The sequence below is a fragment of the Leptodactylus fuscus genome, chromosome 7 (genome assembly GCF_031893055.1).
Source record: "Leptodactylus fuscus isolate aLepFus1 chromosome 7, aLepFus1.hap2, whole genome shotgun sequence".
In the NCBI taxonomy this organism is placed as follows: domain Eukaryota; kingdom Metazoa; phylum Chordata; class Amphibia; order Anura; family Leptodactylidae; genus Leptodactylus; species Leptodactylus fuscus.
The window spans coordinates 89,638,245-89,665,628 of NC_134271.1; positions in this window are offsets into that span (position 1 = coordinate 89,638,245).

Below are 27,384 nucleotides of genomic sequence, written 5' to 3' on the forward strand. Positions count from 1 at the left end.
GACTTTTCTCTCTGACGATCTTAAGCAGAATCTGCAAATGTAAATTCAGTCTTTCACTTCTCTTCTGAAATATTCTGTGGACCCTGCTCACTCTGCTATATTGTATATCTCCACTGGTCTCACATCATGCCACTGTCATTCACATCACCATGAGTGGGAACGTCACTGCCCCCCAAAAGATCAGCACACCTCTTTCCTGCAGTACTCTGTTATGCTGGCAATGCATCAGTCTTTTCTCTCACTTGTCACACTATCACGCTGGTCCTGGCACATGTAGCTTTGTCATCACAGTAAGCAACCTATCACAAGATCGCTCATTCATGTAATGAAATACTCTGTTCTGCTGTGGGAATGGAGGGCAATCTTTCCAGTATGTATCTTTCATTTTGTAACCCTCTACTTGTCTCCATTTCGCTCCTTACATCATGACATATACAGGTTTCTGCCCCCACAAGCTCAGCACATCCCTTTTCTAAAATACAATGCACTGCTGGAGACCCTGCTACTTTCTCTATGTGACTCTTTTCACTTGTACTCTTCACATGTCACTGCCTATCCCATAGTTACCAAAATTTCAGTTTGTGAACTTGGGGCATATCTGTGGCTGAGACTGATAAATCACTTGTAATGTCTTCCTGTTCAGGCCTCTGCGCCATTATGCACTCGCACACTGTGGCGCAGGAGACGTGTACAGTTTGATTCCTTGCTTAGGGTGGGTTGACACCTGTGCCCGGTCTCCGCTTTAGGCAATGCGGCGGGTTTCTGTCTTCTGCCCGAGAAACTAGACAGGAGACGGAAACCCAGCAGTCAGTTTTCAAATCCATTCACTTGAATGGGTTTGCAAAGTGACCGCCCGTAAACGTCTTCTGCCTCTCCGTTTTTTTTTAACCGGACACAAAGTCGTACATGCAGGACTTTGTGTCCGGTTAAAAAAAAAAAAAACTTGTTTCATCGTGGAGAGGCACAAGACGCTCACGGGCGGTCACTTTGCAAACCCATTCAAGTGAAGGGGTTTGAAAACTGACTGCTGGGTTTCCGTCTCCTGTCCAGTTTCTCAGGCAGAAGACGGAAACCCACAAAGCGGAGACGGGGTGCAGGTGTGAACCCGCCCTAAGAGTTTTTTGTTTGTCCAAACACTATTCTATTTCCTATCCTCTGTAATTGAATTTTCACCAGACCCATCTCCTGCACCTTGTTTCCCTCTGTCCATCAAGTAGTTAATCTTAGTCTTGCCTGTGTGATTGACAGCCTGTCTACCAATCAAGTCTGGGGAAGGTCCTGGACTTCCTATATACCAGTCATCAGTCCACACAGGTTTACTGGCTATTTTGATTCTGTCCTGTGACTTTGTCTTCGCTACTTCCCTACTTCTCTTACTATTGTATTACTGACATCTGACCTTTAGCTTCCCTTGTGACTATTCTTTTGGATTACGATTTTGTACTGCTTTGTCTCTCTGGCGTAGAACTTTGGCTTGCTGACTCCTCTTCTGTGTTATTTGTCTTGTCTTGTTCTGTGTGCACTTATTCAGACAAGGAACCGTTGCCAAGTTACCGTCTGTCTCCTAGGGCAGGTTTGGTAAGTAGGTAGGAACAGGGACTAGGTTAAGTTTAGGACTCACTGTCTCTGTCTTCCCCTTTCCCTGGTTTCAGCAACAGCACTAGGGAATTGCACCACTAGCAATGACATTACATCACTCTCCTTTTCAGGTGGAGTAGTAAAATTGTTCCTGACACATGTAGCCCTGTTGTCACTACTAATGATCACCTCTTTTCCTTAAACAATCTGTTCTGCTGGGGAAGCCTGTTCAATATTACCAACCTGCAAGCTTCAACTTCAGCCCCTCCAATCCTGACACTGCTCTTGATACATGCAGTTTTGTTCTCACTAATGGCATGTTCACACAGTAGAATTTTTGGAAGATCCTTCTTTTTCATTAGCTGAAAAAAATCTCCAAGCAGAAAAAACATGAGCACTTTGCTGTATCTAATTGTGGATTTTGCCCGAACCTCATATTGAAGTGTAGGGCATTAGGAAATCTTTCTGCTACTGGTAGGACGATTTTGATTTCGCATGGCACGCAAAATCTTCTGGGTAAACCTACTCTATGAGTAGATAAGGCAAAGTACAAGAAACAAGAAAAAAATTCAACATTAAAGGACCAATCAAGCAAATTCTAATATTTTAGAACTAACAAAGTGTCATGAAGTCCCCACTGATCAGGTATTCATTCAGGTCTCCTTGCAGATCACTCCTTCAGCCTACAAATGTGCCCAGTAGTCATGACCTGTCAAGGAACCAATTCAGAAACTAGAATTATTTCTTAAAGAGTAGTAGGCGCAGGTCATGACATTCATTGATGCTTCCCTAGTATTTTAGCAGATTAGAAAAGTGACCTTGCATTGAGACCCCTTGGTTGATAGGGATGAGGTAAGTACGACTTTAGCGTTAGTGCTCAGAGGGTCACTTTTATTGGCCTTTACTGAACATATAGGGCACAATTTATCATATATCATATGTCAGTTTCTGGAATAAAATTTATGGGAAAAGTTGATATTTTTGCACATGAAGAATGTGACACCTCTCCACAACCATTTGCACTGTAATCACTACTTTTCTTTAAAGGGACAGGGTTTGGCAGGGATAGATCAGGACTACTACTGGTGCAAATAACAACTAAAATCTACATTAGCCATTAGCTGGTCCTGGACCACAAAATAGTTAAAGGCTTTACGCCACGATTATTGAAGGTTCATCTGACACCAGTGGGGAATAGATTAAGATGGGGGTAGCAAATAACTTAATAAATCCCCCCTATAGTATATAATGAAGTTTAGAAATTAATTATAAGTTAACAAAAATTTCTAAAGTCATTAATCCTCCCAGGCTTGTTACTGATGACATTTCTGCTACTTGTGCAGACTTCTGCTGCCATCTGTACTCAGTCTATAGTGTTCATGACCTCAATAAAGCTTCAGCTCATTGTACACCCTGCAGACGAGACTGGTAGCGCTGCCCGAGAATAGACCCACTTGAAAAAGGTCACCGGGAAGTGACAAGAGGACTTATACAGTATGAGTAAAATGTGTATTGAGAATCTCATGTTCATTATTGGAAAAGGATGCTTAGCAGTGATAGATCATTTTAGATGGTTGGTTGTGGGTACTATGTCTTTTTCTACAGTTCATATCTAGAGATGAACAAACACTGTTCAGATCAGCCGATCCGAACAGCACGCACCCATAGAAATTAATGGAAGCACCTGTCACGCTGGCCGGCCGCCGGAAAAGTCAGCGTCACAGGTGCTTCCATTCATTTCTTTTTTTAACCCCTTCCCGCCGATGGCATTTTTTGATTTTCGTTTTTCGTTTTTGACTCCCCTCCTTCTAAACCCCATAACTTTTTATTTCTCCGCTCCCAGAGTCATATGAGGTCTTAATTTTTGCGGGACAATTTTTTCTTCATGATGCCACCATTATTTATTCTATATAATGTACTGGGAAGCAGGAAAAAAATTCAGAATGGGGTGGATTTGAAGAAAAAATGCATTTCTGCGACTTTCTTACGGGCTTTGGTTTTACGGCGTTCACTGTGCAGCCAAAATGACATGTCCCCTGTATTCTGTGTTTCGGTACGGTTCCAGGGATACCAAATTTATATGGTTTTATTTACAATTTGACCCCTAAAAAAACCTCCAAAACGGTGTTAAAAAATTTTTTTTCTAAAAGTCGCCATATTCCGACGGCCGTAACTTTTTTATACATAAGTGTACGGGGATGTATAGGGCGTCTTTTTTTGCGGGGCCGGGTGTACTTTTTAGTTCTACCATTTTCGGGAAATGTTATTGCTTTGATCACTTTTTATTCAAATTTTTATCAGAATTAAAACAGTGAAAAAATGGCGGTTTGGCACTTTTGACTATTTTTCCTGCTACGGCGTTTACCGAACAGGAAAAATATTTTTATAGATTTGTAGAGTGGGCGATTTCGGACGCGGGGATACCTAACATGTATATGTTTCACAGTTTTTAACTACTTTTATATTTGTTCTAGGGAAAGGGGGGTGATTTGAACTTTTAATACTTTTTATATTTTTTTATATTTTTTTTTACTTTTTTTTAATTTTTTTTTTGCATTTATTAGACCCCCTAAGGGTGTTGAACCCCAGGGGGTCTGATCACTAATGTAATGCATTACAATGCTAATGCATTGCAATGCATTGCAAAAAAGCATCATCTCTTTTGCAGGCTGTATACACCAGCCTGCAAAAGAGAGAATTTGCAGACCGGCTGGGAGCCTTTAACAAGGCTCCCGGCTGTCATGGCAACGGGGGGGTCGGCCCTGGAGCATGCTCCAGGAGCCGGCGATCCCTGCCAAAATGGCGGCGCCCATGCGCCGCCGGGAAGATGGCGCCTCCGGCGCCTTTGACAGCAGCGCCGGAGGGGTTAATGCCTCCGATCGGTCCGGGGACCGATCGGAGGCATTAGAGCCGGTTGTCTACTGCTTAAAGCAGTAGACACCCGTCGGCTATGACGGCCGCCCGGCTCCCGGGCGGTCGCCATAGTTACAGACCCGACACGCGCCGTACTATTACGGCGCATGTCGGGAAGGGGTTAAATGTAGACTGTGAGCCCCACATAGAGCTCACAATGTACATTTTTCCCTATCAGTATGTCTTTTTGGAATATAGGATGGAAATCCATGCAAACACGGGGAGAACATACAAACTCCTTGCAGATGGTTTTATGCCCTTGGCGGGATTTGAACACCAGGACTCCAGCGCTGCAGGGCTAACCACTGAGCCACCATGTGGCCCCTCTTCCATTCATTTCTATGGGTACGTGCTGTTCGGATCGGCTGATCCGAACAGTGTTCACTCATCTCTATTTATAACCACCAGTCAGTCTTCATTCACACAGGGCAGGCTGTAGAATCACTGATAGGGCAACATTTTGAGTTCCTCTACGGCATTCAGGAATGCACCCACAATGTCACCTGGGGTAGTGAGGGGGCAAAGAAGGTAGAGCATGAAGGGGCGTCTAGTAGTTATGTCACTGAAAGTCTATAGTGGTGTACAAGCTAAAGGTAACATCTCCAGTGGTGAAGATTAAGGCTAAGGCCCCATGGGACAATATGCAGCACTAAAGCACTGCGGAAAACCTGCGGCAGGAACACATTGCGGTTCCTCCCACAGCACTTTAAACAGAAAGTTGGCAGAGTTTTGCGGACTTTCTGTTACAATTAAATCTATTGACATGCTGCGATTTCCAAAACAGTGCCGGTTTTGGAAATCACAGTTTTTCCTGCAAAGTGGGCATGGGATGCGCAAGAATCTCATCCACTTTGTAATTACTTGTAAAACGCAAATCGCGGTGTTTTTGACCTGTTGGGGCCCCAGCCTAAAGATATTGTCCTGGGATGGGAAACAAAACAGCTAGATCATTTTCTTTCTCTTCTTTTTTTTTTTTTTCCCTAAAACATGATCCATAGAAGTAATTGAGGCTAAGCTGCAATATCAGACACAGCCTAGGGACAAGAGTAGCACTGTTTCTTGAAAAAAGGCATCTTTCTTTCCATCAAAATAGACATAACCTTACTTAATCATATGAGTGGATAAGCCATGTACCTCCAGAGAGATCAGCAGACTTCCCTCCTGAAATACTCTGTACTGCTGAATACTTTGATTGTTTCATTATATTCACTCTGTGCCATCTCTATACATATCACCAAGTGTTCTGTTCACTGCAGTGCCACCACAGGTGAAAAGAACCATTACACACTTTATATTGAAATCAATGGGCTGTCAGTGTAATGTCTAGATATGCCAGGTCCTCCAGAGTGAGATGCTTTTTGTAGCTCCATGTGAATGACCCCTTAAAGGGGTTGTCCCATCACAAGGATCCTATCTATACTGCTAGTTTATGTGGATTTAAGACTTTTCCTAAATGCATTGCTTTATCAAAACTGCTTTGTTTGGCCACTATCTTAATTTATTCACGTCATTGTTTACACTCCGTTTCTATGGCGCTTGGAAGTATCTGCTCATTTGTCAAGTGATGTAGCTGCCTGCTCTAAGGGGGAGAGGGAGGGGCTGGGAGCAGCTCTGAGCTGTTTGAGAAGCTCCGCTACTTAAATGACACAGATAGGGGAGGTGAGAGCTCGGGGATTTCTGAGCTCCTATCAGTCGGATTAATTGAATTTGGCTGATAAGAATTGAGATAGGGAGTCCATTACCTCTTTATGTAATGCAAACTGACTCAAATCCAGCTCTGCTACATCAGCTTCACACTGTGGTAATTCATTTACAGCCAATCCCGTGCAAGTGAAACCCCGCCCACCTATGTGCCAAGAAAAGCAGGAAGTTAAGAGAGCACAACAGCCTGCAGGTTAGTGAACAAGCGTTAAAGTATTTGGAGGTAGATTTCTAAACCAGATAATCCCTTTAAGACTAATTACATTTTTACATGCACAATTTGGATGAATTAGGATATGACAGAGTACATAATATGGTATGTCTCTTAAAACTAGTAGGTTTTGAGCTTTAGGTTTTGTGTGCAGTCCTATGTCAGACCACCTACTGAATATCATTTTACTATACAGGTTTGTGTCTATTGACTCGGGTGCATTAACAAACTCAGCACTGCTATATCTGTACACTTATTATCATTGAAGATCATTGAAGAAAACAGCCTCAGTCAAAACACAAGCCCATCCTTGGAAATTATGGAAGTTGACAACAATTCTATTATATTGTGCCGGCTCCTCCGCAGCACAATTTACACATGTTTCTTTGTGATAGGAGTCATTTTCCAAATTACAGCAATTTTGTAGCTGATCTTGCAGTGAAATCATATTTTACTCTTGTGAATCAACAATACGTCTAAAAATCAAGTAATTTCCTAAATATAGCCCAGTTTGCCTGTGGCCTAGTGGTGCAGCGCTGATTGAGATTTCACCGATTCTATGTCACATCTGACAGTCCTAAAACAATAAGCTTCCATACAGACTGCTCTAATGTGAACTGTGGCAAGCTTATAATTAAGGAGTGGATTTGGAAATAAAAAGCGCTCATACATTTAATTGTACACTAAAATCCCCCTACCTGCGGGAACCCCACAAACCAAGAATCAATTAGCCGATAATGAATGCAGCCATTGAAAGTCGCTACAACAGTCTTTCTTAGTCTTAGAGAGGACAAGATGTTCTACCCTAGAAACAAATCAGTGTATGCTTCCATATGGATTTCTAGGTATATGGAGGTAAACAGAAGTTTTACCTCCAGTATTTCTATGGGAATCCTGTATCAACGCTCTACAAAATAAAGCCGCCATACTGCTGTTTGTAGGAGAGCACGCTGATATACTTTAACAAGCAGGCATGGGAATAAACTGGACATAAGCAAGACAAGGTTTTCAGTCTCTTGATGTAAAATAGAAGGTTCTTATTCATCAACAGCAAGCAGAGATTTGAAACTGTCAACAGAAAGCAAAGGGCTATGTTCACATTGGATGTGTTGGAATCACAAAACTACAATCCAATAATTCAGGAAAAGCCTGAAGGGGCACAGACAAATGATAGCGGTGTAGTAGTGTTTAGAGATGAGTGAGTATATTCGATTGAATACCTCCGCCGCATAGCTCCCAGTGCAAAAACACTTCCAGGGCATTGAATTTTTACTGCCCCTCCCACCTTCACTGGCGCCAGGAGCTATGCGGCAGAGGTATTCGATCGAATATACTCGCTCATCTCTAGTAGTGTTGATTAACCAAGTTAAATATAGCAGTGCTGAGTTAGTGAAAGCAGGGGTGTAGTTGCTGAACTGGGAACATACAGCAATGAAGCTTAGTTGGATCAGCGGTGTAGCAGGCATAAGCCTATTTTGTAGAAGAATTGAGTAACACAGTGGTAAAGCATAACTGAGTGTTATAGTACAGGAGAGTGAGTCTCAGTTGTAGTAGTGTGGTCCAGTGAATAGTATGAATAGGTTGTATGTATCCCACCTCCTGAGCTAGGGTTAAATAACCCTGGGGTTGGCATTCCAAACTTTCAGGCCCGGACCCCGCGTAATGTAAATGCTACAATCCTGCAAAAGATGCAGCATTTCACAGTACCTGCAAAGTAGATGGGATTCTGGCTAATCCCTACCCCACATTGCAGAAAATATCCGCATTTTGTTTTTGCAAATTACAGCATATCAATTATACCTAGGGGGGGGGGGGGGGGGAGCGTGGTTTGCCAACACTGCAGTAGGACATTCTTCAGTGAGCTCTGCTGATCATCTCTACAATCTCCTGGCATCCACTTGATTTGAGAGCAACAAACGATACCAACCTGCCCCAGACCCCAGTGTGCCTGACAGGGGCGGCTCTCCAACCTTTAAGGCCCTTCATTTCCCGTCCACCTACCTGCGGCCTAGTCGCAGTCCCCAAGCAGCTCACCTCCAGCCTGTCGCCGGCTCCTGAGGTCCCCAGACTACTCTTTCCTCGGCTCCAGACCCCGGGGCTCAGGTGGAGACGTCCCCGGTCCGATTTGTACAGAACGAGGCTTTCAGCCCTGTGGAGCTGAACGACATCTTGCTACAGCCTACAGACAAATCCACACACAGCACAGCGGAGTCTACAGGACCGAACCTAGCACAGGGGAGAAAGTTTGAGAGGCCCCTACAGCCTACACCGGGACCCAGGTGAGAGACATTTTAAGGCTCAGTACTATTCCGCACTCCCTACCAAAGCTAATAGCATTTCAGGAGCACAGCCTACATGCTCTTCTAAATATTGGACACCTCCAGCTAGAAGTGGAGTCATTGAAGCAAGAGGCAGACACTCTCGGCCAATATCCATCAAAGGAGGGGTAAGGCAAAAGACTACAGACTCTCCTGACCTCTTAGCTGTGCCTGAGGCCTGCACCTGCTGTACCAGCCATAGACTACCCTCCTGGTGCCTTACTATATAACAGCTGCCATCCTAACATTACCTGCACCTGGTTCTGGTTCAACTCCCTTCTAATTATAACTGCAGCAGCACAGAGAGCCTCCATCTTGCTAACCATATAATTTTTTGTGCTACTTCCTCCCTGTTCATCACCCCACACATTACCCCCCACCCACCTCTGGACTGTCTACACTGTGGACTGTATCTATTAACCTCCTACTTACCTTCAGATCTTTTAAGGGTCACTTAGGAAACTCCTCCTGGCAGAAGTGGTAGTGGGGTGAAGGGAGTGCAGAGCCCCTACCCCAACATCAGGGGGAGCTCCTAATCTTCCCCCACTTACATGTGATATTCCATGACCTCCCCACCAGGTACGAAACCTGACCACGTATGGAGATGGAAGTTTAACTGTAAGACTTCTTCTCACATAGCCACAACCTGCTCCTAATAGATTTTTTCAGCTTACAATGGGGAAAACAGGAAAGGACAGAGCTTCTGAGGCCCCAGATATTCTGCGTCAAGGGAAATAACAAGCAGATCTGCAAAAATTTCATAAAAAGAAAAATTTATACTCTCCAGCTCGTTCTCTTAAAATGGCGCCTTCTACTAGGCAAGAAATAGAGACAGGAGAGGACTCTGACCAGGAGAGTGTGGGAGGATATGACCATTCTGATTATGCTCTAGCTACAGTTTCAAAATCTTTTTTCCAAAAGGCTCTAGCCGCTGTGTTGACTCCGGTCATGACTAAGCTTTCAAACATTGAATCCCAGCTTAATGACATGGGACATAGAGTGAATACTCTTGAAACCAGCTGTGCAGCCTTAACTAACCATGCTTCATCGGTCTCCTCCACACTTGCATTGTACAAAGATTACATAGATCGTTCACTTGTTTTGATCAAAGGTCAAGAGAATCGCAGCAGGAGGAAGAATATAAGAATTAAAGGTCTCCCTGAAAGTAACACACAAGACTTAAACAAAATGGCCACCATGCTTTTCTCTGATCTTCTAGGCCAGGAGAGGGCTGAGAAAATTGTTATTGAATAGAGATGAGCGAACACTAAAATGTTCGAGGTTCGAAATTCGATTCGAACAGCCGCTCAATGTTCGTGTGTTCGAACGGGTTTCGAACCCCATTATAGTCTATGGGGAACAGATACTCGTTAAGGGGGAAACCCAAATCCGTGTCTGGAGGGTCACCAAGTCCACTATGACACCCCAGGAAATGATGCCAACACCTCTGGAATGACACTGGGACAGCAGGGGAAGCATGTCTGGGGGCATCTAACACACCAAAGACCCTCTATTACCCCAACATCACAGCCTAACAACTACACACTTTACACACTCAATACCACCTCTCTGACAGTAGGAAAACACCTTGAAACATGTGTATTTGGCACTTGCAGTGAGGAGAGCTTGTCACCAGCAGTGAATTTGGCCCTTGTAGTAAGTTGAGGTTGGCACCAACATTTGTTTTGAAAATCAGGGTGGATTGAGCCTCTAACCAGCAGAGTTTGGGCAAATTCATGGTGGAGGGAGCCTCTAAAAACCCCAGTTTGGACCAATTCATGGTGGAGGGAGCCTCTAAAAACCCCCAGTTTGGACCAATTCATGGTGGAGGGAGCCTCTAACCAGCCCAGTGTGGGCAAATTCATGGTGGAGGGAGCCTCTAAACAGCCCAGTTTGGGCAAATTCATGGTGGAGGGAGCCTCTAAAAACCCCAGTTTGGACCAATTCATGGTGGAGGGAGCCTCTAAAAACCCCAGTTTGGACCAATTCATGGTGGAGGGAGCCTCTAAAAACCCCAGTTTGGACCAATTCATGGTGGAGGGAGCCTCTAAAAACCCCAGTTTGGACCAATTCATAATGGAGGGAGCCTCTAAACAGCCCAGTTTGGGCAAATTCATGGTGGAGGGAGCCTCTAAAAAACCCCAGTTTGGACCAATTCATGGTGGAGGGAGCCTCTAAAAACCCCAGTTTGGACCAATTCATGGTGGAGGGAGCCTCTAAACAGCTCAGTTTGGGCAAATTCATGGTGGAGGGAACCTCAAAACAGCCCAGTTTGGGCAAATTCATGGTGGAGGGAGCCTCTAAAAACCCCAGTTTGGACCAATTCATGGTGGAGGGAACCTCTAAAAACCCCAGTTTGGACCAATTCATGGTGGAGGGAGCCTCTAAACAGCCCAGTTTGGGCAAATTCATGGTGGAGGGAGCCTCTAAACAGCCCAGTTTGGGCAAATTCATGGTGGAGGGAGCCTCTAAAAACCCCAGTTTGGACCAATTCATGGTGGAGGGAGCCTCTAAACAGCTCAGTTTGGGCAAATTCATGGTGGAGGGAACCTCTAAACAGCCCAGTTTGGGCAAATTCATGGTGGAGGGAGCCTCTAAAAACCCCAGTTTGGACCAATTCATGGTGGAGGGAACCTCTAAAAACCCCAGTTTGGACCAATTCATGGTGGAGGGAGCCTCTAAACAGCCCAGTTTGGGCAAATTCATGGTGGAGGGAGCCTCTAAACAGCCCAGTTTGGGCAAATTCATGGTTAAGGGAGCCTCTAAAAACCCCAGTTTGGACCAATTCATGGTGGAGGGAGCCTCTAAAAACCCCAGTTTGGACCAATTCATGGTGGAGGGAGCCTCTAAACAGCCCAGTTTGGGCAAATTCATGGTGGAGGGAGCCTCTAAAAACCCCAGTTTGGACCAATTCATGGTGGAGGGAGCCTCTAAAAACCCCAGTTTGGACCAATTCATGGTGGAGGGAGCCTCTAAACAGCCCAGTTTGGGCAAATTCATGGTGGAGGGAGCCTCTAAACAGCCCAGTTTGGGCAAATTCATGGTGGAGGGAGCCTCTAAAAACCCCAGTTTGGACCAATTCATGGTGGAGGGAGCCTCTAAAAACCCCAGTTTGGACCAATTCATGGTGGAGGGAGCCTCTAAAAACCCCAGTTTGGACCAATTCATGATGGAGGGAGCCTCTAAACAGCCCAGTTTGGGCAAATTCATGGTGGAGGGAGCCTCTAAAAAACCCCAGTTTGGACCAATTCATGGTGGAGGGAGCCTCTAAAAACCCCAGTTTGGACCAATTCATGGTGGAGGGAGCCTCTAAACAGCTCAGTTTGGGCAAATTCATGGTGGAGGGAGCCTCTAAACAGCCCAGTTTGGGCAAATTCATGGTGGAGGGAGCCTCTAAAAACCCCAGTTTGGACCAATTCATGGTGGAGGGAGCCTCTAAACAGCCCAGTTTGGACCAATTCATGGTGGAGGGAGCCTCTAAAAACCCCAGTTTGGACCAATTCATGGTGGAGGGAGCCTCTAAACAGCCCAGTTTGGGCAAATTCATGGTGGAGGGAGCCTCTAAACAGCCCAGTTTGGGCAAATTCATGGTGGAGGGAGCCTCTAAAAACCCCAGTTTGGACCAATTCATGGTGGAGGGAGCCTCTAAAAACCCCAGTTTGGACCAATTCATGGTGGAGGGAGCCTCTAAAAACCCCAGTTTGGACCAATTCATGATGGAGGGAGCCTCTAAACAGCCCAGTTTGGGCAAATTCATGGTGGAGGGAGCCTCTAAAAAACCCCAGTTTGGACCAATTCATGGTGGAGGGAGCCTCTAAAAACCCCAGTTTGGACCAATTCATGGTGGAGGGAGCCTCTAAACAGCCCAGTTTGGGCAAATTCATGGTGGAGGGAGCCTCTAAAGAGCCCAGTTTGGGCAAATTCATGGTGGAGGGAGCCTCTAAAAACCCCAGTTTGGACCAATTCATGATGGAGGAAGCCTCTAAAAACCCCAGTTTGGACCAATTCATGGTGGAGGGAGCCTCTAAACAGCCCAGTTTGGACCAATTCATGGTGGAGGGAGCCTCTAAAAACCCCAGTTTGGACCAATTCATGGTGGAGGGAGCCTCTAAACAGCCCAGTTTGGGCAAATTCATGGTGGAGGGAGCCTCTAAACAGCCATGTTTGGGCAAATTCATGGTGGAGGGAGCCTCTAACCAGCCCAGTTTGGACCAATTCATGGTGGAGGGAGCCTCTAAAAACCCCAGTTTGGACCAATTCATGGTGGAGGGAGCCTCTAAACAGCCCAGTTTGGACCAATTCATGGTGGAGGGAGCCTCTAAAAACCCCAGTTTGGACCAATTCATGGTGGAGGGAGCCTCTAAACAGCCCAGTTTGGGCAAATTCATGGTGGAGGGAGCCTCTAAAAACCCCAGTTTGGACCAATTCATGGTGGAGGGAACCTCTAAACAGCCCAGTTTGGACCAATTCATGGTGGAGGGAGCCTCTAAAAACCCCAGTTTGGACCAATTCATGGTGGAGGGAGCCTCTAAACAGCCCAGTTTGGGCAAATTCATGGTGGAGGGAGCCTCTAGCCAGCCCAGTTTGGACCAATTCATGGTGGAGGGAGCCTCTAAAAACCCCAGTTTGGACCAATTCATGGTGGAGGGAGCCTCTAAACAGCCCAGTTTGGACCAATTCATGGTGGAGGGAGCCTCTAAAAACCCCAGTTTGGACCAATTCATGGTGGAGGGAGCCTCTAAACAGCTCAGTTTGGGCAAATTCATGGTGGAGGGAGCCTCTAAACAGCCCAGTTTGGGCAAATTCATGGTGGAGGGAGCCTCTAAAAACCCCAGATTGGACCAATTCATGGTGGAGGGAGCCTCTAAAAACCCCAGTTTGGACCAATTCATGGTGGAGGGAGCCTCTAAACAGCCCAGTTTGGGCAAATTCATGGTGGAGGGAGCCTCTAAACAGCCCAGTTTGGGCAAATTCATGGTGGAGGGAGCCTCTAAAAACCCCAGTTTGGACCAATTCATGGTGGAGGGAGCCTCTAAAAACCCCAGTTTGGACCAATTCATGGTGGAGGGAGCCTCTAAAAAGCCCAGTTTGGACCAATTCATGATGGAGGGAGCCTCTAAACAGCCCAGTTTGGGCAAATTCATGGTGGAGGGAGCCTCTAAAAACCCCCAGTTTGGACCAATTCATGGTGGAGGGAGCCTCTAAAAACCCCAGTTTGGACCAATTCATGGTGGAGGGAGCCTCTAAACAGCCCAGTTTGGGCAAATTCATGGTGGAGGGAGCCTCTAAACAGCCCAGTTTGGGCAAATTCATGGTGGAGGGAGCCTCTAACCAGCCCAGTTTGGACCAATTCATGGTGGAGGGAGCCTCTAAAAACCCCAGTTTGGACCAATTCATGGTGGAGGGAGCCTCTAAACAGCCCAGTTTGGACCAATTCATGGTGGAGGGAGCCTCTAAAAACCCCAGTTTGGACCAATTCATGGTGGAGGGAGCCTCTAAACAGCCCAGTTTGGACCAATTCATGGTGGAGGGAGCCTCTAACCAGCAGAGTTGGTGGAAATCAGGGTGGAGGGAGCCTCTAACCAGCAGAGTTGGGGGAAATCAGGGTGGAGGGAGCCTAGTATTAGCAGAATTGTGCAACGCTTATGGTGGATGAGTATGAGGATTCGGAGGAATTGGAGAGGTTGAGTACAGACATGGAGTTTCATGTTGGGGTGCTTTACACAGGTGGGCACAAAAATGAAGGCTCTATCCAGTGGTGGTTCATTTTTATCAAAGTGAGCCGGTCGGCACTCTCAGCTGACAGACGGGTGCGCTTGTCAGTGATGATGCCACCGGCTGCACTGAACACCCTCTCAGATAGGACGCTGGCGGCAGGACAGGACAGCACCTCCAAGGCATATAGGGCAAGTTCAAGCCACAGGTCCAACTTCGACACCCAATACGTGTAGGGCGCAGAGGGGTCGGAGAGGACAGGGCTGTGGTCGGAAAGGTATTCCCACAACATGCGCCTATACTTCTCACGCCTGGTGACACTAGGACCCTCTGTGGCGGCACTTTGGCGAGGGGGTGCCATCAAGGTGTCCCAGACCTTAGACAGTGTGCCCCTCGTTTGTGTGGACCGGTGAGAACTTGGTTGCCTACTGGAGGAACTGCCCTCCCTGCCGCCAACGTCACATGCTGGAAACATCTCCATCATATTCTGCACCAATTGCCTGTGGCAAGCATTGATGCGATTGGCCCTCCCCTCTACCGGAATAAAAGACGAGATGTTGTTTTTATACCGGGGGTCAAGGATAGCAAAGATCCAGTACTGGTTGTCCTCCATGATTTTGACAATACGCTTGTCGGTTGTAAAGCACCCCAACATGAACTCAGCCATGTCTGCCACAGTGTTAGTTGGCATGACTCCTCTGGCCCCACCGGAAAGTTCAATCTCCATTTCCTCCTCATCCTCCATGTCTACCCATCCGCGCTGCAACAATGGGACGATTCGAAGTTGCCCGGAAGCCTCCTGTATCACCATCACATCATCGGACAACTCTTCTTCCCCCTCCTCCTCCTCCTCCTCCTCCTCCATTAAACGCAGTGAAGCGGACAGATGTGTGGACCTACTCTCCAGCTGTGACGGATCGGATGCTATCCCTAACTCCTCTGTGTGATCTGAGTTATCCCTGATGTCAATCAGGGATTCTCTCAGAACACACAAGAGCGGGATTGTAAGGCTCACCATCGCATCCTCAGAGCTCACCCTCCTTGTGGACTCCTCAAAGACCCGTAGGATGTCACAAAGGTCTCTCATCCATGGCCACTCATGGATGTGAAACTGAGGCAGCTGACTTTGTGGCACCCTAGGGTTTTGTAGCTGGTATTCCATCAAAGGTCTCTGCTGCTCAACCACTCTATTCAACATCTGAAACGTTGAGTTCCAGCGTGTGGGGACGTCGCACAAAAGCCGGTGTTGTGGCACATGCAGGCGTTGCTGGAGAGATTTTAAGCTAGCAGCGGCTACTGTCGACTTGCGAAAGTGGGCGCACATGCACCGCACTTTCACCAGTAGCTCTGGAACATTGGGGTAGCTCTTTAGGAAACGTTGCACCACTAGGTTAAAGACGTGGGCCAGGCATGGAACATGTTGGAGTCCGGCAAGCTCCAGAGCTGCTACCAGGTTCCGGCCGTTATCACAAACGACCATGCCTGGGCCCAGGTGCAGCGGCTCAAACCATATTGCCGTCTCATCGAGGAGGGCATCCCTCACCTCGGAGGCAGTGTGCTGTCTGTCCCCCAAGCTGATCAGCTTCAGCACAGCCTGCTGACGTCTACCAACGCCAGTGCTACAACGTTTCCAACTCGTAGCTGGGGTCAATCTAACAGCGGAGGAGGAGGCGGTGGCGGAGGAGGAGGCGGTGGCGGAGGAGGAGGCGGTGGCGGAGGAGGAGGAGGGGGGTGTTCTTCTCGTGTCCCTGCCAGGAATGTTAGGCGGGGAGACGAGGTACACCGGGCCAGTTTGGGAAGCAGTCCCAGCCTCAACTACATTCACCCAGTGTGCCGTCAGTGAAATGTAGCGTCCCTGTCCGCATGCACTTGTCCACGCGTCGGTGGTCAAGTGGACCTTTGTGCAAAGCGCGGAACTAAGGGCCCGCCTGATGTTGAGTGACACGTGCTGGTGCAAGGCGGGGACGGCACACCGGGAGAAGTAGTGACGGCTAGGGACGGCATAGCGAGGTGCCGCAGTTGCCATCAGGTCCAAGAAGGCGGGAGTTTCAACAAGCCGGAACGCCAACATCTCCTGGGCCAGCAGTTTAGCGATGTTAGCGTTCAAGGCTTGCGCGTGTGGGTGGTTAGCAGTGTATTTCTGCCGCCGCTCCAATGTCTGAGAGATGGTGGGTTGTTGTAAAGAAGCGCCTGATGGTGCCTTTGATGGTGCAGGAGAAGGAGATAAGACAGGAACAGGGGAGTGTGAAGAGGTAAACTATTTTGTGTTATGTTTCCATGTGATTTCTTCTTTGTAACCTTAGTGGTGGTACATAAGTCCCCAGATCTGGTAATATCTCTGTGTGAATGTTCTATTACTGCTTCTTATTTCTTTCTTTCCTCATTAGGCTGGCCACCTAATGCTCTATTTTCCTACTATTTCTTGTCTTACCATCTGGGAACCATATACTAACACTAAGGAACTGTTCACATTAACATGGATTTATAAAGTGTTTTTTGTATATTTACCTGCAGTAGTGGAGTTGCACTGGGTGTGTCCGCCCTGATCTTATAAGAGGCAAGTCTGCAGCAACTCCAGGGTTTTCTAGGGAAAACTGCAGAGTATTATGGGAAATGTCTAAGGTATAAAATGATTCCAATTCCCAGAAAGCTGGGTGTGTGTTGGTGAAGTTCACATGATGAATTGTTTGTGAGACTACAGCAGCCTGAGGTACAAGGTGTTTGTTGTATGCATTATGGAAATTTTCTGAAGAATTATTTTTTTTGTTAAAACTGGACTTCCTGAAATAAACTCCTTGGATTCTTTTCATCAATCAAGGTCCGATTGTTTTTTTGAAAAATCCCATGCTTCACATATGGTGTCAGAAGTGGGATGATTTTTGGAGTATTGCTGTAAGTACTCAAGCCTAAAGAAACAAAGGAGTTATGTACAAGACACGTTCCTGGCGTATTAATGCAAAGCAGCCAACTAAGTCTGCAAAGTGAACTGTTGCAAGGAAGCTGGTGAATATGGAAAGTCAAGGTGTCAGACAGAGAGCACTGCTAGAGGAGGATGCAGAAGGGCAAGGAGCCACAGCTGCTCCATTAACTCCAAGTGTTGCTGAGCCTTCTGAAAAGACTTTACCAGAGAGCATTGCTGACCTTATGAAATGGTTAACTGTGCAGCAGATCAATGCAGAAAAAAGGCAAATGGAGGAAGCCAGGAGAAATTGCGAGGAATTGCGACGTCAGGATGAACGCTGGAGGGAGCTGTTTCAAACCCTGAGACCGCCTGTTGCTTGGAAAGACCCTCGCATGACTAAACTTTCTCCAGAAGATGATATTGAAGCCTATTTATCCACATTTGAAAGAATTGCACATACCTGTCAGTGGCCTAAGGAACAGTGGGTGGTAAGACTGGCGCCATATCTTACTGGACAAGCCCAACTGGCATATAGCCACATGAACATGAATGATGCAAATAACTATGACTTGGTTAAAGAGACTATTCTAAGGCGATATGACATCAGTGAGGAAACCTATAGACAGAGGTTCAGAGAACTCAAGTACAGCTACACTGATGGTCCAAGGGAAGTCTTTACTCGCCTGCAAGACTTATACATGAAATGGATGAAACCAGACAACAAGACGACTGAGCAGATTAGTGAAGCGATCATACTTGAACAGTTTCTACAAATTCTTCCAGCTGATGTTCTTGCTTGGGTTAAAAAACATCGGCCCAAAAATGCTGACAAAGCTATTTCTTTGGCAGAGGACTTTATCCTAGCAAAAAGAGACCTAAGCAGGTCTGCAACTGGCCCAGCCAAACCATTCAGAACTTTCTCTGGAGGGAGAGGTCAAGAAGCCAGAAGTCCATTACAAACTGTCACCAGTGAAAAAATGTGCTATATTTGCCAAGAAAAGGGACACATAGCTAAATTTTGCCCCAGAAAAAGCACTAAAGGCACAAAGTCTGGATTGTTTTTTGCTAGCAGTGACTTCATGCTGCCAATCCAAGTTAATGGACAGAACGTGGATGCTTTGCTTGATTCTGGCAGTAAACTAAGCTTGGTAAAGGAGAACCTAATAACTCAGAAGATGGACTCTCCCAAAGTGCCAATTACTTGTGTTCATGGAGATACAAAAAAATACTCCACATCAAATATTGACCTGCAGTTGGATGAAAAATGTTTTACTATGCCAGTAGTTGTTGTTCCAGAACTACAAGTCCCAGTGATCCTTGGAAGAACCACACCCGGATTCAAAGATTTGCTAATGGGGAAAAGCCAGCTGTCTGCTGTGACTACCAGAGCTAAAGCAAAGGCACACAAGAGAGGTGAGACTTTGGAGGACATTTTCCCATTCCATGAGGACATCATGGAGCCGCCATCATCAAAGCCTCTGAGAGTTCCAGGACAGCAGGATGTCTCTAGGAGAAGAGTTTCCCTGGATGGCAAGTATAAAAATGCTGACTTGTGGGACACTGATATTGCATTTGAACAAAAACAGGACATTGACTTATATGCATTGTATGAACACGGTTTAACTAACAGTAAAGTGGTTGCAGAAAGTGGTAAGCAGCTTGTTACACCCTATTATCTGGTGGAAAACAATATTTTATATAGAGTGTGTAGTCACCCAAAAACAGGAGAACAAGTGCAACAGTTAGTTGTGCCAAAAAAGTTTAGACCAGAAATTTTGAAATTAGCGCATGATATTCCTGTTGCTGGACATTTGGGTTATAAAAGAACTTTGGCCAGAGTACTCTATCGGTTCTATTGGCCTGGAGTTTATGATGAGATCACTACTTACTGTCGTAGTTGCCCAATATGTCAGTACACTGCTTCAGCTCCTCCCAAAGCAGAGCTTATACCCTTACCAATAATTGATGAACCATTTAATACTGTGGGTATGGATATTATCGGTCCACTAGAAAGAAGTTCCAAAGGTAACCGTTTCATTCTTACAATTGTTGATTACTGTACCAAGTATCCTGAAGCCATACCTATGCGCACAGTTACTGCTAAAAGAGTTGCAGAGGAAATTTTGAAGGTGTTTAGCAGGGTTGGATTACCTAAGCAAATCCTTACTGATCAGGGGAGTAACTTTACATCTTCCTTTCTGTTAGAAGTTTATAAGCTTCTTGGTATACAGCCTCTCAGGACTACCCCTTATCATCCACAAACTGATGGGTTGACTGAACGGTATAACCAAACCTTGAAAAACATGCTTAGGAAATTTGCACATAACGATCCAAAACTGTGGGACAAATGGTTGCCCTTTCTATTATTTGCCTATCGTGAGGTTCCACAAGAGTCTACAGGGTTTAGCCCTTTTGAATTGTTATATGGGAGACGACCCAGGGGACTCTTGGATGTTATTAAAGAGGTATGGGAAGGTAAAGATGGTCATCAGAAAAATGTGGTAGAACATGTATTGGAAATGAGAGAAAGATTAATGAAATTGATTAAGGTAGCTCATGATAATGTCCACAAGGCAAAAGTTTACCAAAAGAAATGGTATGATCAACATGCCAAAAATAAATCGATTAACGTTGGGGATAAGGTTCTTCTCTTACTTCCCAGCAGTGAGAATAAGTTGTTGGCCAGATGGCAAGGGCCATATAAAGTGGTTAGACAAACAGGTCCTGTTGACTTTGAAATTGAAACCCCAGATAAAAAACAAAAAAATAAGGTTTACCATGTAAATTTATTGAAACGTTGGATTGAACCAGAGGTTGGTCCTAAAGATAACACTACCTGTAATATTGTCTCAGAGTCTTCACAGGATATGTCTGAAGAAATCTATGATTTGTTGAAAAATTGTGCTCACTGGTCAGAGGTAACATTGAATCCAAAGTTATCTAAAGAGCAACATTGTGATCTGAGGAAGATTATAGGGTCTAGTTCACATATTTTTGGAAGTAAGCCTGGCCGTGTATCATTAGTTTCTCATACAATAAATACTGGAGATCATCCACCTATTAGACAGAGACCTTATCGTATACCTGAAAAATTAAAGGGTAAGGCTGAAAATGAGGTTCAAGAAATGCTTAAATTGGGAGTTATTGAACCCTCTAAAAGTCCTTGGTCATCACCTGTAGTGATGGTTGGGAAAAAAGATGGGACAATAAGATTTTGCATAGATTTTCGTAAAATTAATGCTATATCTAGTTTTGACAATTACCCAATGCCGCGTATTGATGAGCTCATAGATAGATTGGGGTGTGCAGAATATATTTCTACCCTAGATTTATGTAAGGGGTACTGGCAAATTCCGCTTGATGAGAAATCAAAAGAAAAAACTGCTTTTGTGATGCCTAATGGTCTGTATCAGTTCAGAAACATGCCATTTGGTCTTCATGGTGCTCCAGCCACGTTTCAAAGAGCCATGGACTTACTCTTGAAGAATCATACGGAGTACAGTGCTGCTTATTTAGATGATGTGGTAATCTTTAGCAAATCATGGGAAGAGCACTTGTATCACTTGGAAAAGGTGATAACTGAAATTGGGAAAGCAGGATTTACAATTAATCCACGTAAATGTGCTTTGGGATTCCAAGAAACAAAGTACCTTGGGTTTATTGTGGGTAGTGGTAAAGTAAGGCCAGAGATATCCAAAGTACAAGCCATTCAATCTGCGACTATTCCAGCCACAAAGAAAGAGGTCAGATCCTTTTTAGGTTTTGTTGGCTATTATAGACGTTTTATTCCAAACTTTGCTACTATCGTTGCTCCCTTAACCGACCTAACTAAAAAGAACAGTAGAGAGGACGTGATATGGACAAGAGAATGTGATTTAGCTTTTGAACAAATAAAAGAAATTTTGTGTAAAGAACCAGTCTTACAAAGCCCAAACTTTGACAAACCATTTATTGTACAGACGGATGCATCTGAGGTGGGACTTGGGGCAGTCCTGAGTCAAGAGATTAATGGTGAGGAACACCCTATTCTTTATCTAAGTAGGAAACTTTTTCCCCGTGAACAAAAGTATTCTACAATCGAGAAGGAAGGGCTGGCGATAAAGTGGGCATTGGAGGCATTACGCTATTATTTATTAGGAAGAGAGTTTACTTTAGTGACGGATCATCATCCCCTCACTTGGATTCATACCATGAAGGACAAAAATGCCAGAATAACTAGATGGTATTTAGCATTACAGCCATTTAAATTTGAGATACAACATCGGTCAGGGTCCAAGCACCAAAATGCCGATCATTTGTCTAGGTATGGTGCTGAAGTGAAAGCTGTCTGAAGAAGGACAAGCTTCTTCTTAAGGGGGGAGGAATGTGAAGAGGTAAACTATTTTGTGTTATGTTTCCATGTGATTTCTTCTTTGTAACCTTAGTGGTGGTACATAAGTCCCCAGATCTGGTAATATCTCTGTGTGAATGTTCTATTACTGCTTCTTATTTCTTTCTTTCCTCATTAGGCTGGCCACCTAATGCTCTATTTTCCTACTATTTCTTGTCTTACCATCTGGGAACCATATACTAACACTAAGGAACTGTTCACATTAACATGGATTTATAAAGTGTTTTTTGTATATTTACCTGCAGTAGTGGAGTTGCACTGGGTGTGTCCGCCCTGATCTTATAAGAGGCAAGTCTGCAGCAACTCCAGGGTTTTATAGGGAAAACTGCAGAGTATTATGGGAAATGTCTAAGGTATAAAATGATTCCAATTCCCAGAAAGCTGGGTGTGTGTTGGTGAAGTTCACATGATGAATTGTTTGTGAGACTACAGCAGCCTGAGGTACAAGGTGTTTGTTGTATGCATTATGGAAATTTTCTGAAGAATTATTTTTTTTGTTAAAACTGGACTTCCTGAAATAAACTCCTTGGATTCTTTTCATCAATCAAGGTCCGATTGTTTTTTTGAAAAATCCCATGCTTCACAGGGAGGATGAGGGAGAAGTCAACAAAGTGGCGGAGGCAGATGAAGTGGTGTCCTGGCTCGTCCTCTGGAGTGCATCGCCAGCACAGTCAGCAGTGGCAGAGGCAGAGGCAGTGGCAGTGGCAGAGGCAGTGGCAGTGGCGTGAACAGCAGGCGGCCTTTGTCCTGCCGTTGCTGCCTGCCACTGATTCCAGTGCTTGGATTCCAAATGACGGCGCATTGAAGTGGTGGACAGGTTGCTCTTCTCAGAGCCCCTAATCAATTTCGAGAGGCAAATTGTGCAGACAACACTATATCTGTCCTCGGCGCATTCCTTGAAAAAACTCCACACCTTCGAGAAACGTGCCCTCGAGGTGGGAGTTTTTCGGGGCTGGGTACGAACTGGAACATCTTGGGAGATTCCGGGTGTGGCCTGGCTTCGCCTAAGCTGCTGACCTCTGCCTCTGCCTCTAGCTACCCTTTTTGGTGCTGCACCTGCCTCAACATCCACACTACTTTCCCCGCTTGACATCCCCCCTGTCCAGGTCGGGTCAGTGTCCTCATCATCCACCACTTCCTCTTCCAACTCCTGTCTCATCTCCTCCTCCCGCACAATGCGCCGGTCAACTGGATGCCCTGACGGCAACTGCGTCACATCATCGTCGATGAGGATGGGTTGCTGGTCATCCACCACCAAATCGAACGGAGATGGAGGAGATTCTAGTGTTTGAGCATCTGGACACAGATGCTCCTCTGTTAGGTTCGTGGAATCGTGACGTGGAGAGGCAGGTTGAGGGGCAATGAAAGGAGCGGAGAACAGCTCTGGGGAGCAGGGACAGTTGGGGTTATTTTTCTGTGAAGCTTGGGAATTTTGGGAGGAAGGAGGACAAGACTGTTGGGTAATAGGAGGAGAGGAGGCAGAGTCTGACTGGCTGCTGGACAATGTGCTGTAAGCGTTCTCTGACAGCCATTGCAAGACCTGTTCCTGGTTCTCGGGCCTACTAAGGTTTGTACCCTGCAGTTTAGTTAATGTGGCAAGCAACCCTGGCACTGTGGAGTGGCGCAATGCTTGCTGCCCCACAGGAGTAGGCACGGGACGCCCTGTGGCTTCACTGCTACCTTGCTCCCCAGAACCATTCCCCCGACCTCGCCCACGGCCTCGTCCACGTCCCTTTCCGGGAGCCTTGCGCATTTTGAATTCCCAGTTAGAAATTGGCACTATATACCAGTAGCAAAAATTGTGGGTGCACGTAACCCCAATATATTCTTTGAATTACCAGTCAGAAACTGGCACTATATGGCAGTAGCAAGAAATGAGGGTATTTGTAACCCCAATATATTCTTTGAATTCCCAGTCAGACAATGGCACTATATACCAGTAGCAAGAAATGAGGGTATTTGTAACCCCAATATATTCTTTGAATTCCCAGTCAGACAATGGCACTATATACCAGTAGCAAGAAATGAGGGTATTTATAACCCCAATATATTCTTTGAATTACCAGTCAAAAACTGGCACTATATGGCAGTAGCAAGAAATGAGGGTATTTGTAACCCCAATATATTCTTTGAATTCCCAGTCAGACAATGGCACTATATACCAGTAGCAAGAAATGAGGGTATTTATAACCCCAATATATTCTTTGAATTCCCAGTCAGACAATGGCACTATATACCAGTAGCAAAAATTGTGGGTGCATGTAACCCCAATATATTCTTTGAATTACCAGTCAGAAACTGGCACTATATGGCAGTAGCAAGAAATGAGGGTATTTGTAACCCCAATATATTCTTTGAATTCCCAGTCAGACAATGGCACTATATACCAGTAGCAAGAAATGAGGGTATTTGTAACCCCAATATATTCTTTGAATTCCCAGTCAGACAATGGCACTATATACCAGTAGCAAGAAATGAGGGTATTTGTAACCCCAATATATTCTTTGAATTCCCAGTCAGACAATGGCACTATATACCAGTAGCAAAAATTGTGGGTGCACGTAACCCCAATATATTCTTTGAATTCCCAGTCAGAAACTGGCACTATATGGCAGTAGCAAGAAATGAGGGTATTTGTAACCCCAATATATTCTTTGAATTCCCAGTCAGACAATGGCACTATATACCAGTAGCAAGAAATGAGGGTATTTGTAACCCCAATATATTCTTTGAATTCCCAGTCAGACAATGGCACTATATACCAGTAGCAAAAATTGTGGGTGCACGTAACCCCAATATATTCTTTGAATTCCCAGTCAGAAACTGGCACTATATGGCAGTAGCAAGAAATGAGGGTATTTGTAACCCCAATATATTCTTTGAATTCCCAGTCAGACAATGACACTATATACCAGTAGCAAGAAATGAGGGTATTTGTAACCCCAATATATTCTTTGAATTCCCAGTCAGACAATGGCACTATATACCAGTAGCAAGAAATGAGGGTATTTGTAACCCCAATATATTCTTTGAATTCCCAGTCAGACAATGGCACTATATACCAGTAGCAAAAATTGTGGGTGCACGTAACCCCAATATATTCTTTGAATTAGCAGTCAGAAACTGGCACTATATGGCAGTAGCAAGAAATGAGGGTATTTGTAACCCCAATATATTCTTTGAATTCCCATTCAGACAATGGCACTATATACCAGTAGCAAGAAATGAGGGTATTTGTAACCCCAATATATTCTTTGAATTCCCAGTCAGACAATGGCACTATATACCAGTAGCAAAAATTGTGGGTGCACGTAACCCCAATATATTCTTTGAATTACCAGTCAGAAACTGGCACTATATGGCAGTAGCAAGAAATGAGGGTATTTGTAACCCCAATATATTCTTTGAATTCCCAGTCAGACAATGGCACTATATACCAGTAGCAAGAAATGAGGGTATTTATAACCCCAATATATTCTTTGAATTCCCAGTCAGCCAATGGCACTATATACCAGTAGCAAGAGATGAGGGTATTTATAACCCCAATATATTCTTTGAATTACCAGTCAGAAACTGGCACTATATGGCAGTAGCAAGAAATGAGGGTATTTGTAACCCCAATATATTCTTTGAATTCCCAGTCAGACAATGGCACTATATACCAGTAGCAAAAATTGTGGGTGCACGTAACCCCAATATATTCTTTGAATTCCCAGTGAGACAATGGCACTATATACCAGTAGCAAAAATTGTGGGTGCACGTAACCCCAATATATTCTTTGAATTCCCAGTCAGACAATGGCACTATATACCAGTAGCAAAAATTGTGGGTGTATATAGCCCCAATTCTATTGCTAGGGGACTTGCAGGGTATTTCTGAGGTGAAGGTGGGGGGGCACACCGTTGGAACGGGGATTTGGGGTGTATATATGGGGTATACGGGAATACACTGTCAGTGTGTTCCATTCAGGATCCTGGGAAAGCTGGGTTGCGGCGATTGAGCCCGTCAGTGCCACGTTACACTGACAAGCTTCTCCCTGGAATTGAAGTTATATGTAAGCCCAATATATTCTTTGAATTCCCAGTGAGACAATGGCACTATATGGCAGTAGCAAAAATAGTGGGTGTATATAGCCCCAATTCTATTGCTAGGCGACTTGCAGGGTATTTCTGGGGTGAAGGTGGGGGGGCACACCATTGGAACGGGTATCGGGGGTATATATCGGGTATACGGGAATACACTGTCAGTGTATTCCATTCAGGATCCTGGGAAAGCTGGGTTGCGGCGATTGAGCCCGTCAGTGCCACGTTACACTGACAAGCTTCTCCCTGGAATTTAGCTCTTACAAGAGCTGTTGTGGTTGTCTTCTCCTTCCTATCCTAGCCTGTCCCTGCCTACCCAGAATCTAACCCCTAGCTAACTGGACGGAAACCTCCGTCCCCGGTGAATTGCAAGCTCAGAATGACGCGAAGCTGGGCGTCGCTGTTCTTTTAAATTAGAGGTCACATGTTTTCGGCAGCCAATGGGTTTTGCCTACTTTTTTCAACGTCACCGGTGTCGTAGTTCCTGTCCCACCTACCCTGCGCTGTTATTGGAGCAAAAAAGGCGCCAGGGAAGGTGGGAGGGGAATCGAGTAATGGCGCACTTTACCACGCGGTGTTCGATTCGATTCGAACATGCCGAACAGCCTAATATCCGATCGAACATGAGTTCGATAGAACACTGTTCGCTCATCTCTATTATTGAAAGAATCCATAGAGCTGTTCGCCCACGACCGCTACAAGGAGATCAACCACGGGATATCATTTGTGGTTTACTCTCTTACCCTGATGTCGCAGCCATTCTTTCTGCAGCTCATGAAAATTCAGAAATTCGAATTGGCGATGCAGAGATATCGCTATACCAAGATGTCGCCCCATCCATTCTAGCAAAAAGGCGCATACTCAAGCCCCTCCTTGAAGTATTTCGTGCAAGATATCAAGTATGCATGGTTATACCCCTTTGGCCTAGCGATTATGCATAAAGGAAGACGTATCACCATTAACTCTGAGAATGATCTTACCACCCTGGGCCCAATTGAACATACCACCAATGGACATCCCCTCCTGGTCACCCACTCCACCACTAACTGACATGCCTGAGCTACCTGAGGTAGACTTGTGGCAACAGAGTTATCACGCCAAGTCTCCAAGAGCTAAGAAATCTCTAGCGAGATCCAGATCCTCTGAATCACCTTGAAAACCCGCGGAGTTAGGACTCAACGGACTGTGAGTGACTCACTGTTATTTGTTGGGACTTATATGAATACTTTCCACCTAGTTTGCTGGTTAAATATCTTATTTGCCCTAGCTTTAAATTTAGCTTGGACCCATCACCAGGTGAACTGATTGCGTTAACTCCCAACTGATTTATTATGTTACTTATTTGGTTGTTAAACAGTCACTCACACTGCAGTTCAGCAGATTTTTATGGACACAACTATCCTTGACTATTCTGTAATGTCATGCGCGTTTGTTGGCTAGGTACTCCAGTCTACATTATAATACTGATTATTGTTTACTTTTTAGCAATTATCCTTTCACTCCTAGTTAACCATATTTACTCTTGACTAAGCTATACTGAAACCATTAATCCACTCCCATTTTATGCGGGAGT